This window comes from Gobio gobio, assembly GCF_949357685.1.
Source record: "Gobio gobio genome assembly, chromosome: 12".
Classification (NCBI taxonomy): Eukaryota; Metazoa; Chordata; class Actinopteri; order Cypriniformes; family Gobionidae; genus Gobio; species Gobio gobio.
In genome coordinates, this window is record NC_137105.1 from 51113958 (window position 1) to 51130878 (window position 16921).

A 16921-nucleotide genomic window follows, 5' to 3' on the forward strand; every position below is an offset into this window, starting at 1 on the left:
TGTTACCATGGTTCAATATAGTTTTCATCATCATAGAGAAAAATGATTGATGAATCTCATCATTGACCTAAAGTGTTTATACGTTATTAATAGATTTCCACCAACCGTACTTTATTGCCACAGATTCGTTTTTAAATACGTTGTGTGGAGAGAAAAATTAGACGCACACAGACATCAAGAATCATATGAATCTCAACAATGGTGACACGCTTCATGCTGCAATGCATGCTGGGAGTCGTACGTTTTATACCGTTGGCTCCCAGCATGCATTGCAGCATGAAGTGTGTCTCGCTGTTGTTTACTAGGCTTGGCTTGATACCACAATTTTGGCTTCGGCTACAATACCAGAATCGAATCCCTCTGTATCGATACTAAATCAATATCAAAAGCCCTCAGTAATTGTTTCTGGTGGGGTCATAAGGTGTTTTCATCATTGACAGGGGCTAGTCAGTGATTTTATTGACGTCTGAATCCAGAATATCAGTGTTTTTCTTCCACCACCCGTGTAAAAGTCCCCGGCAGAATTACCTCCTGTTGACAAACACCAAGGTCGTGTGGTCATTTGATTGCCAAATCCACATCTCTGAGCTTTCAAGAATATATCACTTCAAAATTCACTGTTTATATTCTTTTTGACCCCTGCAGAGCAATGTACGGTTGCGCTTTGTAAAGTTTTTACAAGAGCAATGTATTTCATCACCGCTCAAAAAATACAAAGAAGAAAAGCATGTAAACATTTGAAATGGGCTGTTATTACGGCAGAGATTATATACAGTATGTTAATAACCACAGCATTATGAACACCTCATGTCAATAAGCGGCTGTATTCACTTATCCCCGCGTATTTCCATGTGGAATAAAATTACATCCTTTATTTTGAGATAAAATACAAGACAGAAAAACGTTTGAACTATAAATTGCGTCTATTTATCGTACTATTTTTAAACAGATTTACATAATTTAATAATATTTAGGATATTATTTTCCTATTATTATATTAAATATGCATTTATTCTTATTATACCAAGCATATGGTTTGCTCTGGCTTGCTCAGTTGGAGACACTAAATAATCAACTATATTACTGATCAGCTCATTTCAGTTATCATAAAGTCATAATATTAAAAATATGATTTTAAAGGTCCTCATTATTAGATAAAAAGTCAAAAATATGATATGTTAAGTCATAAGTAAGAGATAAAATGTTGAAATTATGATTTTAAAAGTCCTCATTATTAGATAAAAAGTAAAAAATATGAAATGCTAAGTCATAATTAAGAGATAAAATGTTGAAAATGATTTTAAAAGTCCTCATTATTAGATAAAAAGTAAAAAATATGACATGCTAAGTCATAATTATAAGATAAAATGTTGGAAATATGATTTTAAAAGCCCTCATTATTAGATATAAAGTCAAAAATATGACATGCTAAGTCATAATTATAAGATAAAATGTTTAAAATATGATTTTAAAAGTCCTCATTATTCGATAAAAAGTCATAAATATGACATGCTAAGTCATAATTATAAGATAAAATTAGATCAATATTAGATAAAAAGCTGAAATTAGATTTTTAAAAAGTCTAAATTATGACCAAAACACACACACACTGACATTTAAGAGATGAAATCATGCTTGTTATTTTTTTAAATGCGCTTTTCATTTTTTGATTCACACTTATAATAATAATATTTACATTGTTTTCATTTTGTGCAATATATATATATATATATATATATATATATATATATAATTTTTTTTTTTTTTTTTTGACATGCGTGTTTACATTTTGATATCAGTTTTTACAACAGAAATAAATCAATCAAAAACAAAATGAATTCCCTCTCATCAGTGTAAAGCTGCTCTGAAGCCTCTGTGTGTGAAGAGCGTTAGAGAAATAAAGATGACTTGATATAAGACATGTTATTTACAGCACAATCATGTTATTGATCACGTGAGCAGGTTCCAGGTGCGCAGGATCACAAAACCCACCGTGAATAAATCACATCCGAATGCACGAGTTTATCCCTGACGTGGCATTTATTTTTACAGACGTCCATGTGAGAAACAATTACCATCCGAGCAGGGCTTCAGAAGATGTGTGAATTGAAAACGAACGTGCAAACAATATGCATCAAAAAAACATACAGGGACAATTTCCACCAAGAAAGTCTCTTCCATGGCCTTGTGTGTTTGCAGTTCTTTGTGTGGTCTGTCAGATATTCTCTCCCTCCCTTTCCCGTTCTCTGATACAATAGTTGACAGGAGGCTTCCCAAGTATTGTGTTTTCCATCACTGATTGTTAATTAGAGAGATCAGCTGTGTCACTGTTTATTAATGAGCTCTTAAATCTCGGATTAAAGGAGGCGGCTGAATTAAGCTCTTCATAGCTGTACCTCATCTCCTGATCTTTCCTGATCTCTGTTTTCATGTTGCAGGTTAGCACAGAGTCTCTGTCCTGAACATGTGAGCGCATCTTCCCCATCACAGGGATGATGACAGAAGAAAGCGTTGGCTCTTCCTCCACACACACAGGAGTTAGTGCACACATATTAGGGGCAGAAGTGAACACACACACACACACACACTGCAAACCTTGAAAAAGATAAGCCCTACATCTCAATGTGCACACTATCTGCCCTAAATAGTATTGAAAATGACTCATGTCACACACTATTTAGGATGGATGCACATTAGGACACAAGCACTAAGGGAGCGCTGCAGTATAGCCACATATTTATAAAAAAATTAATTTGAACCATACCTACTGTTATTATTAGTAGACTTGTTTTTTTTATAATAGCCTGTAATTTTAAATACATCACAAACATATTTTTTTAAATTAAATTAGGTGCCTCTCCTCCCTGTTTCCTCTCCATCTCTGTACATCTGTGCTGGTGGTATTGTTTGTAAAAATGTATAGGTCTATTTAAGTCTACTAACTATCATTACGTGCATTTATAACGTCACATGCGATTTTTCTTCAGTGTGAGCGGGAGAAAGAGGTGGGATATATGAGGATAGATTACTACCAGTGTTGCCAATTTAGCAATTTTGTTGCTAGATTTAGCAACTTTTCAGACTACCTTAGCAACTTTTTTTTCTAAAAGCACCTAGCAACAAATTTAGCAATTTTTTTTTATTTATTTGGCAACTTTTAGCAACTTCTGGAAAGTGACTCTAATCCAAACAACACATGTACAAGCTAGCTCAATAGGCCGAGCGGTTCATTCATAATTCCTTAAGATCGCTGTGAAATGTGGAAATCGCTGTAAAAACCGGAAGATCATTTAGGTAGCATATTTACGGAGCCCTGCATATGACATGCAGGAAAAAACTAGTAGGCTAAATCGTGCACGCGATTTATAAATCAAGGGAACAAATGAGTAAATCGTGTGGACGGTTTAGCAAATCGAGGGAACAAATTTGTAAATTTTGCACACAATTTACTTTTTTTTCTTGCACGTCATGTGTGGGGCTCGATCCGTACATATTAACTAACACATTGCTCTAATTTATTTTACAAACAAATCTAAATTAGCATATCAAATACTATCTACGCATTACATAATGGCATAGTTTTGCCTTGCGATTACTAGGGATGGGCATTTTTGTCAATTTCTCATTTCGATCATCGATAGGTCTCAAAAACGAGTACTCGAGTACTCGGGGGCGGGGCATTGCAGGGGGCGGGGCATGTGCAGGGGGCGGGGCATGTGCAGGGGGCGGGGCATGTCCGTCATTGAGATAATGAAAACTGTTATGAAAATGGTTGTTGACAAATACAAACGTGACATGAAAACAGGTATATGAAAACATGAACATATAAAACAAAAAATAACTGCTAGATTATGAGGCATAAATGTCTTTGAAAAAGAAACATCTTTATAAAATGACCGTCTCAAATAACCAAGTCAGTAATATCGAGCATTGCCTTTGAGCTGAAACTGTGAAATAACACCACCCTGCAGAGCTGGTTAATAAACTCAACCAAACGCACCATATATCAATATTAATATGAAGATTATTATGAACCTATTACGACATAAATCAACACAAAAGGACGTGAATGCGCACGTGAACTTCAGCGTGCTAGATGGTTTGAAACGGAACATTGTGAATGCGCTCTTCCCTTAAAGGGGCTATATGCGTTTTTCTGAAATTTAAACTCGCGACTGACACCTGTGGCCAAAAAACAGAACTGCTCTTATTTTCTGCTGGCTCTCGCAGCGGTGGTGACGTCACATCCGCAGACAGCGCGGGAAAAAACGACCCGCCAGAAAATAGGAAAAATAGGATACAGGCTTATAGGTGCACCCACTGTGAGCGGACAAGGTGTCAGTATGCTCATCAGGAGATGTTTGAGTCATAAATGGTCAAATATAAAGGCTATTGTTACGTTTATTTTGGGGGAAAAGTTGCATATAGCCCCTTTAAAGGGTTAGTTCACCCAAAAATGAAAATTCTGTCATTAATTACTCACCCTTATGTCGTTCGAGACCCGTAAGACCTCCGTTCATATTCGGAACACAAATTAAGATATTTTTGTTGAAAGCTGATGCTGAGAAAGGCTTCAGATAGGCCTCCATTGGCATTCAGTACATTTATACTCCCAAGACCGATAAAAGGCTCTTAAAACATCGTTACAAAGTCCATCTCACCACAGTGACTCTACAATAATCTTACGATGCGACGACAATAGTTTTTGTGCGCAAAAAAAAATCAAAATAACACCTTTATCCAACTTGTTATTGCCTTCCGTGTGCCTCCACGCCGCATGCGCGGGAATATGACGTAGCGCCAGCGTTCGGGATTCCATGAAATGCTCACTTTAACCCCATTTTGAGCACTACGCCGAGACCTAAAGCACAATCAATGTAGAATTCAACAGCTTAGACACGCGCGTCTTCCTCTGATTGTAAACAAATCACTTCTGGGTCATGTGTCCGAACGCCGGATCTGCTCATATTCTCGCGCATGCGTCGTGGAGACACACACGGAAGGCAGTAACAAGTTGGATAAAGGTGTTATTTTGATTTTTTTTGCGCACAAAAACTATTGCCGTCGCATCGTAAGATTATTGTAGAGCCGCTGTGGTGAGATGGACTTTGTAACGATGTTTTAAGAGCCTTTTATGGGTCTTGTGAGTGTAAATGTACTGAATGCCAATGGAGGCCTATCTGAAGCCTTTCTCAGCATCAGCTTTACACTAAAATATCTTCATTTGTGTTCTGAATATGAACGGAGGTCTGACGGGTGTCGAACGACGTGAGGGTGAGGAATTAATGACAGAATTTTCATTTTTGGGTGAACTAACCCTTTAACAACGCTGATACACGGACAACGAAAGCACACAGAAACAACATTTTATTTAAATCCTGCTCTCATTATAATGTTTTGACAGATTGACTCAACAGAAGACTCAACATCATGCACTTAATTTTATTATTCATGATCGAAGCGTTTACAGACATCACTGCGCGTTTTCGAACTCATAACGAAAAACAACTTTAAATAAACTAGGTCTACTGTTAAACAATACGAGGACAGTATAGCAGTGCTGCATTACTAATATCAATGATTCTGAGAAAGAAATAGACTATCTAAAAAGAATATGACTGTCTCTAAACCATCATGTCGAGCATTAATGCATTTGAGCTGAAACTGAAGAGAACGAACAACCACATTTTCTTTTAAATAAGCCCAAAAAACCGCAACCCGCGACTTGTGATTTTTTAACGCGACTTGCCAAAAAAAGAAGCCCAAAGTCGCGTGTTATACTCAGACTTGGCAACTATGGGCAGCACACAGGTCCTTCAGTCCTCTGGCAGTGTGTCCCGTGAGGAGATGTCTGTGTCGGTGGGCATTAGGCAGCACTTATCCCTGTTTCCTGCTCCAGAAGCACAGATGGCCTGCTGCTGTTTCTCAGAAATGGTCCACCATATCAGACACAGAGCTCCAGCGAGTGAGTTCACCGTGAACCTGTGCTCTGGGAGCCGTTGAGTTTCCTTTAAAAGCCTTGTCATTTTGTTAGATCTAGAACATGCACATATAGGGCCCGGTTTTAATGAGCGCACACCGGGGGGGAAACAATCCAACGCTCTCCATTGACTTTGCATTGCGTGAAGCGCCTCCTTGTCATTTCAGACTTATAACAAAAAACAGAACAATGTCTAAAAGCTGATATGTGACAAAGTGTACAACAAACAAGCTAAAATACACAGAAGTATATTTTTATAAGCTGTCGACCTAAAAAAAAACAGAGCGTTTAAGGACACAACAGTGGATACAGACATTAAGACGTGAAGCATCAGCAGAAGAACGGGTGAATTGTGGGATCCTGACGCTCAGTGTGCCTGTGTGTGTAGTTAACATGTGTCACTGTTAAGTCAAATATCCAAATGTCAGTTTTATGTGTTATATTTCCTGTCTCTGATTATGTTCCCCTCCAGTGGGTGTAGTTCTCAGTGTAATATAACTCTGTCTCTATGGCCTGTATCCACTTTTGTGTCCTTAAACGCTCGTTTTTTATAAAAACTTACTTCTGTGTATTTTAGCTTGTTTGCTGTACACCCTGTCACACTGCAGCTTTGAGACATTGTTCTGTTTTTTGTTATAAGTCATAAATGTCAAGGAGGAGCCTCATGCAATGCAAAGTCAATGGAGGGTTTGATTGTTTTCCCCCCGATGGGCGTGGTCTTCAGATTATGACGCGTGTCGATCTTTCTCTACGGTCTGAAGCGCACGGCGTAGGTGGACTTAGGGCGTGTCCGAATCCACTTTTGCTAGTTTAACGACGGAAAAAGGTCCAAAAGGGTCGTCCCTCGTCTCTTAATGAGTCATGGGTGTGTTTTGGGCGTAACGCGCAATAAACCAATCAGAGTCTCATCTCCCTTTCCCTTTAAAAGCCAATTGTGCTGCACCATGAGAGGATTCACTATTGACATGAGGAGAGACTGAACGCTTCTCCAGAGAGTGTGTGTGTGTGTGTGTGTGTGTGTGTGTGTGTGCTGCTACGCGTCCCTCTGTGTGTAAAAATCAGTGTGTGTGTGTGTGCTGCTGCGCACGTTTGAAGGTTTCTTTCTGTGGGCAGACTTTCACTTTTGAGAGTCCTTGGGGTGAAACATTTTTGTGACAATTTTTTTGCAGTTTAATATTAGATCAGTGTCCAGAATCCAGAGACAGGGAAGAATTAAAGCGCTGGTTGATTATGATTAGACTTGTGTAACTTTAGTGAGTGTGTGTCACTGTTTGAGCACAAACAACATCTGCAAAGTTACGATATTTTCTCTTTTTAAGGACTACAACAAACGGCTGGTAGGGACTACAACGAGTTAGTGACATCACTACCCCTAACATTTGCATAACCCCGCCCCCGGGAACATGTGGAGAAGAGGAAGAGTCGCTGTAGTCGAGCTCGAGCTGTCGTCCGTCTCTCACATTTATTGATACAGTACGAACACAAACGCAATAGCATGTCATAAAGCGAGATGACATCATCAGTTATAACCGTAATTACACTAAACTATTCCTGTTCTCTCTTCATCAGCAGATATTCTCTGGCTCATCTTACCCCACACCAGCGCTTTATAGATTATCATGACAGAATATGCTAATCAATGACTGAAGAAGGTTAACTCATAAACTCATCATCTATCCCTTCAGTCTCGTTCTACATGTTCTCTCTTCTTCTGGAGTCTCTCCGTCATTGTCCAGTTTGATCAGAAAAGGCTGAACCGTTTCAGACATTTACAGTGTGTGTGTGTGTGTGTGTGTGTGTGTGTGTGTGTGTGTGTGAGGTAGTGTTGCCAACTATTCTCTTCTAGAAAGAGGGCGGGAGCAGCAGCTCATTTGCATTTAAAGGGACACACACAAAAACGGCACGTTTTGCTCACCCTCAAAAAGTAACAATTTTAACATGCTATAAAATGATCTGTGGGATATTTTGCGCTGAAGCTTCACACACACACACTCTGGGGACATCAGAGACTTATTTTACATCTTGTAAAAAGGGGCTTAATAGGCATATTTAGAGGCATTCATTAATTTACACAGTTTAAGGATACGTTGTAGATTACAAAAAACGTTATTTGATGCAGATACATCTGCAAACGTAATGCCTAAAAGGAGTACACTTGAAAGTCATCATGGAACAGGTTTATACCTCGTCACATGGACTCAGTTTTCAGTTTGATTAGTTTGATGTCATGAATTTTAATTTGATTCGTCATTCTGCTCAGCTGTGTGTGATTTAATTACCTTGTTTGACTCTTGAGTTTAAGTTCCTGTGTTTCTGTTCGTAGTTGTCCAGTCTCGTCTACGTTATGGTTGTGTTTGGATTATCTTCAGTGTGGATTAATGAAAGACTTTTTAACCCGATTCCTTCCTCTTCATGCATTTGTACACAGCCAAGATGTGACAATACCAAACAGAAATCTCAGTGTCAAACTGCAAATACTGCATGTTCACTGCACTTTAACACTGATGGATGGCTAAGGTCATCACGCAGCATTCGTTAGACGCACACAACAGAGGCTGAGAAACCACAAAACCCCAGTCAAACAGAAACGCTGAGGAGACGTGATCAAGCTGTCAGCGGAAATCAGCTAATTCAGTAAAACACACAAAACACAGATGCACAAATTATTACAATTACATTAACATCAAGCGATGCAGGACATGTCTGTGCTGAGGACGCTGCAGCAAATGCCATGCAAAGGGTTGATTAAACATATCAGTGCATTTTCAACTTTTGAGAAAGGCATTGAACTGTAACGTCTTACCCGACAGATTTTAAAGGCTTTTACTTCTCAGTCCTTGACAGTAAAACAAGTCCTTGATTTATCAAAACAAAAATACTGACTTGGGATTTTGGGAACCTGAGAAAAACTGCACTCTGTCTTTTTAAGTGAGACTGTTCTCAACGCCTTTAAGATGTGGTGGTTCATTTTACTTCAAAATTCACTTGATCCTTTTTGACCCCTGCAGAGCACCGTACGGTTGCGCTTCGCTGTCATTGGATGCATTTTAAACATCTGGCCTTTTATTAATGCTGGCAAGTTTTTACAAGAGCAATATATTTCATCACCGCTCAAAAAATACAAAGAAGAAAAGCACGTAAACATTTGAAATGGGCTGTTGTTACGGCAGAGATTATATACAGTATGTTAATAACCCCAGCATTATGAACACCTCATGTCAATAAGCGGCTGTATTCACTTATTCCCGCTCATTTCCATGTGGAATAAAATGACATCCTTTATTTTGAGATAAAATACAAGACAGAACATCATAACTATAATGTGCGTCTTTATATCTTCCTATTTTTAAACATATTTAAATTATTAAATAATAAGTAGGATATCATGTTCCTATTATTGTATTAAATATGCATTTATTCTTATTATACCAAGCATATGGTTTGCTCTGGCTTGCTCAGTTGGAGACACTAAATAATCAACTATATTACTGATCAGCTCATTTCAGTTATCATAAAGTCATAATTAAGAGATAAATGTTGAAAATATTATTTTAAATGTCCTCATTATTAGATAAAAAGTCAAAAATATGACATGCTAAGTCATAATTATAAGATAAAATGTTGAATATATGATTTTAAAAGTCCTCATTATTAGATAAAAAAAAGTCAAAAATATGACATGCTAAGTCATAATTAAGAGATAAAATGTTGAAAATATGATTTTAAAAGTCCTCATTAGATAAAAAGTAAAAAATATGACATGCTAAGTCATAATTATAAGATAAAATGTTGAATATATGATTTTAAAAGTCCTCATTATTAGATAAAAAGTCAAAAATATGACATGCTAAGTCATAATTATACGATAATGTTGAAAATATGATTTTAAAAGGCCTCATTATTCAAAAATATGACAATGTGACAAAATGTTGAAAATTCTTTTACATGTTCACAGTGTTAACTAGTTACAGCTTCAAGACTTAAATAATATTTTCTGTGCAAACTTTGTTGAAATTACAATGATGCCTTAAACCCTATGAGTGTAAATGATGATTAAAACAACGATACACCTTAAATACTATACATGAATTGACGTAAATGCTTTTATCAACATAAGCTTTACATTTCTGCTTATAAATTTAAATCTGTTGTAAGTGCCTCACCATAATCTTTTCTTTTAAACGAGGGACAATGCAAAATCAGTTTAGTGGTAATCAACATTGTGCCACATGCTGTGCGTTAAATGCTTACTAGAATTGAACCCTGAACAATCCTTTAACATTATTTTAAATGCACAATTTTTGCCTATTATGATGCACATTAATGTAGAGTAGACATTTCCCCAACCCAACTCAAAACATCAGTCCTACTCATATCAATACTACTGTTAAACACTTCTCTACATTTACATAATATTCAGCTGATATGGTATGAAATATGGTGTGAAATGAGCGCATGCATGCACCACATCTCTTCGTGATACGCAATGCATTGATAATTTATGAAGCATATCAGAAGCGGTGGGTTTTTATGCATGCACTGATGTGCTTTTTGATCCAGGGAAATGATTTACTGATACGTTTATCTTGTAATATTAATCCTGTCGTTTACCTTTAGTTCAGATAGAAGGCTATATCACATCTAAACCTCACGAGAATGCTACACACACACACACACACACACACACGCATAATAACACATCTAATGTGGTCCTGTGTTTATGTAACTTACTTCTTCAGTCCTCTCCTCCTCGACGCTCGCGTTACCGTGTGCTCGCAGCGCTTCGCTTCAATTTCTGCAACTCCATTACTTCTGATCCGCAATCGGCTTGTTTAAACTGCCCGTCTCAGAAACGCACAGCTTGTTGAATGAGTGAGAGCGGATGGGAGTCGATCGCACCTCCTCTGGATCACAGACTTCATGACGCAAGACGCGCGAGAGCGGTTCGTGATGTGTGATGGTCTCGGGCTGATCGAGGAGGCAAAGTCCTCACAGCTCTTTAAATGTGTTTTATATATAAATCATGTCCCAGTTACACTTAGTGTTGTCACATTTTCCTTGCTAAATAAACATTACTTTGCATTACATCGGAAAAAAAGAAATTCTGTTTTGTATTTTCACATTAAAAATGTAATTAATGTTCTATTTATTAAAGGCAGCGGCTATTTACACTGTGTAAAGATCGATAGATGCTATTTACACCAAGTGTAAAGATCGATATATTCTATTTACACCAAGTGTAAAGATCGATATATTCTATTTACACCAAGTGTAAAGATCGATATATTCTATTTACATCAAGTGTAAAGATCGATATATTCTTTTTACACCAAGTGTAAAGATCGATAGATGCTATTTACATCAAGTGTAAAGATCGATAGATGCTATTTACACCAAGTGTAAAGATCGATATATTCTATTTACATCAAGTGTAAAGATTGATATATTCTATTTACATCAAGTGTAAAGATCGATATATTCTATTTACACCAAGTGTAAAGATCAATATATTCTATTTACACCAAGTGTAAAGATCGATAGATGCTATTTACACCAAGTGTAAAGATCGATATATTCTATTTACACCAAGTGTAAAGATCAATATATTCTATTTACACCAAGTGTAAAGATCGATATATTCTATTTAAACCAAATGTAAAGATCGATATATTCTATTTACACCAAGTGTAAAGATCAATATATTCTATTTACATCAAGTGTAAAGATCGATAGATGCTATTTACACCAAGTGTAAAGATCGATATATTCTATTTACACCAAGTGTAAAGATCAATATATTCTATTTACACCAAGTGTAAAGATCGATAGATGCTATTTACACCAAGTGTAAAGATCGATAGATGCTATTTACACCAAGTGTAAAGATCGATATATTCTATTTACACCAAGTGTAAAGATCAATATATTCTATTTACACCAAGTGTAAAGATCGATAGATGCTATTTACACCAAGTGTAAAGATCAATATATTCTATTTACACCAAGTATATATTCTATTTACACCAAGTGTAAAGATCGATATATTCTATTTACATCAAGTGTAAAGATCGATATATTCTTTTTACACCAAGTGTAAAGATCGATAGATGCTATTTACATCAAGTGTAAAGATCGATAGATGCTATTTACACCAAGTGTAAAGATCGATATATTCTATTTACATCAAGTGTAAAGATCGATATATTCTATTTACATCAAGTGTAAAGATCGATATATTCTATTTACATCAAGTGTAAAGATCGATATATTCTATTTACACCAAGTGTAAAGATCAATATATTCTATTTACACCAAGTGTAAAGATCGATAGATGCTATTTACACCAAGTGTAAAGATCGATAGATGCTATTTACACCAAGTGTAAAGATCGATATATTCTATTTACACCAAGTGTAAAGATCAATATATTCTATTTACACCAAGTGTAAAGATCGATAGATGCTATTTACACCAAGTGTAAAGATCAATATATTCTATTTACATCAAGTGTAAAGATCGATAGATGCTATTTACACCAAGTGTAAAGATCGATATATTCTATTTACACCAAGTGTAAAGATCAATATATTCTATTTACACCAAGTGTAAAGATCGATAGATGCTATTTACACCAAGTGTAAAGATCAATATATTCTATTTACACCAAGTATATATTCTATTTACACCAAGTGTAAAGATCGATATATTCTATTTACATCAAGTGTAAAGATTGATATATTCTATTTACATCAAGTGTAAAGATCGATATATTCTATTTACACCAAGTGTAAAGATCAATATATTCTATTTACACCAAGTGTAAAGATCGATAGATGCTATTTACACCAAGTGTAAAGATCGATATATTCTATTTACACCAAGTGTAAAGATCAATATATTCTATTTACACCAAGTGTAAAGATCGATATATTCTATTTAAACCAAATGTAAAGATCGATATATTCTATTTACACCAAGTGTAAAGATCAATATATTCTATTTACATCAAGTGTAAAGATCGATAGATGCTATTTACACCAAGTGTAAAGATCGATATATTCTATTTACACCAAGTGTAAAGATCGATATATTCTATTTACATCAAGTGTAAAGATCAATATATTCTCTTTACATCAAGTGTAAAGATCGATAGATGCTATTTACACCAAGTGTAAAGATCGATATATTCTATTTACACCAAGTGTAAAGATCAATATATTCTATTTACACCAAGTGTAAAGATCGATAGATGCTATTTACACCAAGTGTAAAGATCAATATATTCTATTTACACCAAGTATATATTCTATTTACACCAAGTGTAAAGATCGATATATTCTATTTACATCAAGTGTAAAGATCGATATATTCTTTTTACACCAAGTGTAAAGATCGATAGATGCTATTTACATCAAGTGTAAAGATCGATAGATGCTATTTACACCAAGTGTAAAGATCGATATATTCTATTTACATCAAGTGTAAAGATTGATATATTCTATTTACATCAAGTGTAAAGATCGATATATTCTATTTACACCAAGTGTAAAGATCGATAGATGCTATTTACACCAAGTGTAAAGATCAATATATTCTATTTACACCAAGTATATATTCTATTTACACCAAGTGTAAAGATCGATATATTCTATTTACATCAAGTGTAAAGATCGATATATTCTTTTTACACCAAGTGTAAAGATCGATAGATGCTATTTACATCAAGTGTAAAGATCGATAGATGCTATTTACACCAAGTGTAAAGATCGATATATTCTATTTACATCAAGTGTAAAGATTGATATATTCTATTTACATCAAGTGTAAAGATCGATATATTCTATTTACACCAAGTGTAAAGATCAATATATTCTATTTACACCAAGTGTAAAGATCGATAGATGCTATTTACACCAAGTGTAAAGATCGATATATTCTATTTACACCAAGTGTAAAGATCAATATATTCTATTTACACCAAGTGTAAAGATCGATATATTCTATTTAAACCAAATGTAAAGATCGATATATTCTATTTACACCAAGTGTAAAGATCAATATATTCTATTTACATCAAGTGTAAAGATCGATAGATGCTATTTACACCAAGTGTAAAGATCGATATATTCTATTTACACCAAGTGTAAAGATCAATATATTCTATTTACACCAAGTGTAAAGATCGATAGATGCTATTTACACCAAGTGTAAAGATCGATAGATGCTATTTACACCAAGTGTAAAGATCGATATATTCTATTTACACCAAGTGTAAAGATCAATATATTCTATTTACACCAAGTGTAAAGATCGATAGATGCTATTTACACCAAGTGTAAAGATCAATATATTCTATTTACACCAAGTATATATTCTATTTACACCAAGTGTAAAGATCGATATATTCTATTTACATCAAGTGTAAAGATCGATATATTCTTTTTACACCAAGTGTAAAGATCGATAGATGCTATTTACATCAAGTGTAAAGATCGATAGATGCTATTTACACCAAGTGTAAAGATCGATATATTCTATTTACATCAAGTGTAAAGATCGATATATTCTATTTACATCAAGTGTAAAGATCGATATATTCTATTTACATCAAGTGTAAAGATCGATATATTCTATTTACACCAAGTGTAAAGATCAATATATTCTATTTACACCAAGTGTAAAGATCGATAGATGCTATTTACACCAAGTGTAAAGATCGATATATTCTATTTACACCAAGTGTAAAGATCGATATATTCTATTTACACCAAGTATATATTCTATTTACATCAAGTGTAAAGATCGATATATTCTATTTACACCAAGTGTAAAGATCGATAGATGCTATTTACACCAAGTGTAAAGATTAATATATTCGATTTACACCAAGTGTAAAGATCGATAGATGCTATTTACACCAAGTGTAAAGATCGATATATTCGATTTACACCAAGTGTAAAGATCGATAGATGCTATTTACACCAAGTGTAAAGATCAATATATTCGATTTACACCAAGTGTAAAGATCGATAGATGCTATTTACACCAAGGGCCCTATCTTGCACCCAGCGCAATTGACTTTGTACACCGACGCATGTGTCATTCCTATTTTGCACCCGCGCAAAGCGCGCTTTTCCCTCCACAGAAGCACGTCTCTAAACTAGTGAATGAACTTGCGCTCCCTGGGCGGTTCAGCGCAAAAAAGGAGGCGTGTTCCGGCGCAAACAATCCCTGGTGCTATTTTGCTGTTCCATTAAACAATTGCGCCATTGACCAGAAAAAACCTAGTCTAAAGTCAGTGGCGCGTTGCGCGTTGTTCATTATGCTATTTTAAGGGCGCATGTTTGACCATAATGTATAGCGTGCACAACGCGCATACACTTTGCTCATGTAATCTACACAGATGCAACAGTTATTTTTGCAAATCTCATAATAACAATAATAACAATAAATAAATTGTTACACTAAAAAAATATTAACACATGAGATGACGGAAATCATTGTGGTGTGCCACGAAGATGTGAAAAAATAGGCATAAATCTAGCTTACAAATGATTCAGGCTAATTGTAATAATTAAGGATAAGACCTGTTTGCCCAATAGTGGCAAGACATATATGTATATAAGGACATCTGACAAATTGGTTTGTCCGTCAAGAACCAGGAAAAAAAAATCGACTGAAAAACTGAAAAAACTGAAAGACTGAAAAAAAAAAGACTGTGAAATCACCTTTACCATAATGTACAACATTACAACTTCACTTCTCTGTCTTTCACTGCTCTTACAAGCACATCAGTCTCCTCGGCTGTGAACCGCTCCTGGCGTGCGCCTTACGCCATAATAATAGCAATCCATAATGGAACTTGCGCACCTGCTTTTAAAGGGAATGTTGGATGACGCTCGGATTGGTTTATTCACGTTACGCCCAAACCACACCTATGAATAATGAAGCTACTTCAGACCAACCCATTTTAGATTTGCGCCGGGCGCAAGAGCCATTTATCCCGCCGGGAAAATAGCAACAGCGCCGAGACCCGCCCACAAAGTTACTTGCGCTTCGCGTTTTTACACTTGCGTTTCAGATCGTTAAAATAGGGCCCCAAGTGTAAAGATCGATATATTCTATTTACATCAAGTGTAAAGATCGATAGATGCTATTTACACCAAGTGTAAAGATCGATATATTCTATTTACACCAAGTGTAAAGATCAATATATTCTATTTACACCAAGTGTAAAGATCGATATATTCTATTTACACCAAGTGTAAAGATCAATATATTCTATTTACACCAAGTGTAAAGATCGATAGATGCTATTTACACCAAGTGTAAAGATCGATAGATGCTATTTACACCAAGTGTAAAGATCGATATATTCTATTTACACCAAGTGTAAAGATCAATATATTCTATTTACACCAAGTGTAAAGATCGATAGATGCTATTTACACCAAGTGTAAAGATCAATATATTCTATTTACACCAAGTATATATTCTATTTACACCAAGTGTAAAGATCGATATATTCTATTTACATCAAGTGTAAAGATCGATATATTCTTTTTACACCAAGTGTAAAGATCGATAGATGCTATTTACATCAAGTGTAAAGATCGATAGATGCTATTTACACCAAGTGTAAAGATCGATATATTCTATTTACATCAAGTGTAAAGATCGATATATTCTATTTACATCAAGTGTAAAGATCAATATATTCTATTTACACCAAGTGTAAAGATCAATATATTCTATTTACACCAAGTGTAAAGATCGATAGATGCTATTTACACCAAGTGTAAAGATCGATATATTCTATTTACACCAAGTGTAAAGATCGATATATTCTATTTACACCAAGTATATATTCTATTTACATCAAGTGTAAAGATCGATATATTCTATTTACACCAAGTGTAAAGATCGATAGATGCTATTTAC